Source organism: Balaenoptera ricei, chromosome 3, assembly GCF_028023285.1.
Source record: "Balaenoptera ricei isolate mBalRic1 chromosome 3, mBalRic1.hap2, whole genome shotgun sequence".
Lineage (NCBI taxonomy): Eukaryota > Metazoa > Chordata > Mammalia > Artiodactyla > Balaenopteridae > Balaenoptera > Balaenoptera ricei.
Genome location: NC_082641.1, coordinates 26,802,263 through 26,806,901, shown reverse-complemented (window position 1 = coordinate 26,806,901; position 4,639 = coordinate 26,802,263).

Below are 4,639 nucleotides of genomic sequence, written 5' to 3'. Positions count from 1 at the left end.
TCGGAACAATAGTACATCAGCATGCTGTTTGCCTACACCTTCAGCAATACAACAGATGCTGTTTAAAACTGCTTGAAAGGAATATAGACAGAATTGGTATCTTAATTCTTGCTGTAGCAGATGCTGTTAATGTCCCAGCTAGTAGCTAGTAACTTTACCTGCAGCCATAAATAACAGTTCCTGCACATTCTGACAGCATCCAACTTGTGTCTGAATCTTTCTGCTTCTCCTCCCAAGCCATTCTGAGGTGCCACGGAACGTGCTCCACCCTGCAAGGGTGGACTTTCCAGGATGGCTGGGAAGAAACAGTCTATCCGCCTCTCGGAGGCAACCCCCAACCAATAAAGAATAGGAATCAGTGGATAAATATGTAAGCTTCTCCATCTCTCAGCAGGCAATTCTTGCCAGTTCCTCAGAGTGAATTCAGCTCTCATTGACTACAGCAGTAATCTTCACTTTAATGTATCCTTTATTGACTTTTCTACCTTCCTTATCTCACTTTCCCTACTTCCTCTCTTCCTGATGTCACCTCCCCAATAAGCTACATGGCCCCTAATCCTTGCCTCAAGGTCTGCTTTTGCGGAGACCTAAACTGGTACCAGAGGTGGCCATGGAAAGTTGACCCTCAAGAATGGGACTAGAGGATTTGCTCACTCTCTGGTCAGAAGGCATCAAGAACCTCATTGCTGGTCTAAGTCGGGGTGGTGACAACCCACAGCATGCTGTAGCAGCACGTTTACTAAGACTTTCACCTCTGTTTGTTTAGGAATGAGGAATGGGTGGAAGGGACCAGGCTAGGGAATACGTGGTAGCTCTTGAATGGTGTGGGACAATGGTATTCCTAAGGATTGTAGAGGTGGCTGACTTCTGTTAACTCTCCTGGAAGCCTTGAAGAAAGAGACTGGCACACCAGGTCAGCCAACTATCAACGCAGGGCATGTCACGAGAGCCAGAAGGCTTTCATGGCTGATTTTAATTCGACTCTTACCTCTTGCAGCAGGAGGGCAGACTATGCTCAACATTAGCCTCAGAATATGATAATAAAAATGTCAGAGCTACAGTGGGATGCCAAATGCAAGCCAAAGCTGGTGTTCTGCGTTAACGTGAGGGCTCTGAAAAGGAAGAAATACGACTGTGAAACTTGGAATAGTTGTATCTGGGTGAATGCGCTATACAATCTTAACCCCACATTTCCTCGAGTCTTCTGGGCGGGCATGCTTACTTATAAAAAGAACTTCCCTTTTCTCCTGTGTTTTCTAATAGTTTCCTTCCTTTTTTTTCCCATTCAAATTTGATTGAACTATAATGTATTCTTTTGCAAGGAATGAATTGGGAATCCAACTTTTTTTTCTTTTTTGAGACAGCTATCCAGTTCTTCAGGATCATTAATTGAATAATTCATCTTTGCCCATTGATATCAAATGCCACCCTGGTGATATACTAAGTTCCATATGCATCTGGGTCTTGTGGGAGAGAATGCTAGTTATTCACCAAAGCTTTTCCTTCCTCTCTCTGGGCTCACAACAGGTTAGCTTCCCAGCTTTGGTTGCAGTCAGGAAGTGATGGACCTGGCACATAAAAGCTTCCCACACATGATCCTCCATCCTCTTTGCCTTCTGCCATGTGGAATGGAGATATCCTCCAGAAAAACTTGAGAAGCCACATATTGAGCATGGCAGAGCTAAAGATGCAAGGAGCATGAGCTCCAGAATCCTTGCCTGGAGGATAGCCTGCCAAGCAGGAACACCTGTTTTGGACTTTATGAAAATGAGAAATAATCTTTCATTTTATGAGCCATTCTTTTTTTTTTTTTTTTCTATCTTTCCTTAAACCACATATTGTTACTTTATCTAATATAGGTCTACTTCTGTACTCTATTCTGTTCCATTCATCTGTCTGCCGGCTCACGTGCCAGTAATGCATTGTTTTAATTAATACAATTTTATAATGTATTTTGGTACATAGTAGGGCCAATCCCTTCATTAACTTTTACTTTACAATTTTTTTCCTGGTTTCCCTCCTTTTCCATATGAACTTTAGAACGAGTATCACTAGCCAAAATAAAATCTCCTTGCTATGTTTATTGAAATTGCATTATATGTAGAGTCTGATATGGGAAGAATTGACATCTTTATAATGTTGAATCTTCTTATATAAACATCTTTCCATAGAATTCATGTCTTCATCATATTCTTCAATACCTTCATAAACTTCTCCTTGTATAGGTGGTAATTTTTCATTTAGTTTATTCATAGGTATCTTTTTCTGGTGAAGTTATGCTATTATAAGTAAGACCTTTTCCTCTGTTATATTTTATAATTGGTCATTGCTTATATAGGAAGTCTACTAGGATGATGTGTTGCGTCTTAGCATGACGTCAAATAAAAATAAAATATCAGTCTGCCACCCAAGAAAAGCACTTAAAAGCAAAATAAATCTTTAAAAGTTTTTAAGCAAAATAAATCTTAGAAGTTTAAAATGTCTATACTGCAATAGCAGAAAAACAGACTGTATAAAGAGAAGGTATGATGTCAGTTTATTCAGAATGGTCAGAGAATGTCCTCCTTTTGGATTGGAATTCCAAGAGCTACCCACATTTATAAAATTTCCATACTATTTAACAAATAAGTATTGTCAAGTTGGGGTTTGAGGAAGGTCAATAACATCACCATTCTCCACTAAGCTCCTAAGCAACTTAGAAACAGGCTCAGGTATTCAGCCAGATGGAGGTAAAAGTGTCTTCGTTATTGATAAAGCTGATAGTAGAGAACAAGGCTTAAATCTGTGGCAACAACTTGTTTCCTACATCGCACCCCAGAGATATAGAGACTTTGCCATACACTGGCACCACTGGACAACCGTGCCTGTTCTTACAAACTTCTGGCATGGAAGGGCAGAGCAGAACATACTTCGATAAGAAAGCATCCTAGAATTCCCTTGTTTCACTCCTCCTTGCCTGGGGAGGAGTGAGTAAAAGGGCAGAGCAAGGTCAGGACTGTAACGGAAGGTGACTCCATATGGAAAGAAAATCAGAAGTGATGAATGGTGTTACCCCTCTGAGAATCAGCAAAGCTATGCTCTAAGAGCAGTATTCTTTTTAGGGACCAAAAGTTCATATCTACGGTTTTTGGATGCTAGTGTCAAATATTAGATTTGAATTTTAGGCAGAAAATCAAACTACATGGATTTTTATGTCATGCTGACATAAGCATTGTGGAACATGGTTATCAGGTTTTATCCATAAGAGAAAAGACCACAAAAAAGCTGTATAACTGACACGACTGCCTTTCTTTTGTTTCTAACAAAGTTATTCTATGGACACAATCTTTAGATTACAGGTATTATCTTTTAGCTCTTTTGGGCTCATGTGTTTAACACATCCAGTCCTTAGTAAATGTTTGTTCCTATATTAATACCTGTATTTGTTCAATTTGCTCTCAGAGACAGCATGCTTGCAAGAGGATATATAATACAGAGCACATAGTAAGGTTTATTACTGTCAGGGCTCCAGTGACCACTGGTATTTTCTGTACTCAATTCATTAAACATTTTTTGAGGCTTTATAATATGACAGTGACTATGCCAGAGCCTGGGGCTATAAAGACGTATGATGATGCAGTCAGGGGCTGTCTACCGTGGAGGACAGATGTGAACAGCTGACTATTGTGTGATGCTGGAGCACAGTAAGACCTCTAGGGACACGGGGAAGGCCTCGAACCATGCCTAAAACAAAGACTCTGGCAAGTTACGTTGCCCAAGTTCACCTCACTTGTAACTGGCAGAGGTAGAGTTTGAACTTGGACTGATTTCAAAGCCACCAGTGCCTCAGGTGCCACTCTGTGACGCTGGTGCCCTTATTACCCAGGTCTGCTCCAGGCAGGGCAATACTGCAGAGGGTAGACGGTGCTGCTGTAGAGTTCCCAGGGTAGATTCTGTCCGAAAAGCTGGCCTTCAAGCCTGGCTCCAACTCTGACTTCAGCCCTGTCTCGCCCTCCCTGAGTGCTCAGGGTCACGTCTGACAGGCTGCTCCATAACCTTACTGGACCAAGCTGACAGAGGCGTTCCCCCTTTCTTGAACGATTCCACTTTCCTTAACCTTCCACAGCGGAGGCTGCTCCGTGGTAAGACTGAGGTCCAGATGAAGGGAATGCTTGTGGAGGGTTTGGAAATGATAGTGAATTGCTTGGAGATACTCACTCTACCCCACTTCCCTGTCATGCTCTGGTTGATTCATGAGGGACTTTTTTGCTGGAGGTCACCTATAAATAAATCAGCAAGGTCAAAAATGGTAAGGATAACTCTAGATTCTATGAAGGTGATTTATAAGTACGGGGGTAGCAACTTCTAGACATTGTCTACATCACAGGTTTAGCCCCATCAATTCTAGCGTTATCTACCAGCAGGCAGGAAGGGAAGAGCAGAGGAAAAAAAGCTGCGCCAGGCTTTGACTTCCCTAACCCTGCTGATCTCCCAAGTTTTAAAATTGTGAATGGATGCTTGCACCAATTCAAGACAAAAGAGTTTTAAATTATGAGTATCTCTGCTTAAAACCCCTCCATTACTTTCCTTATGGGCAAGGACCTGCCTTCTTTGAAGAAAGAAAGTGAAATTCCACTATTCACAGAAATACAGTTGAAGC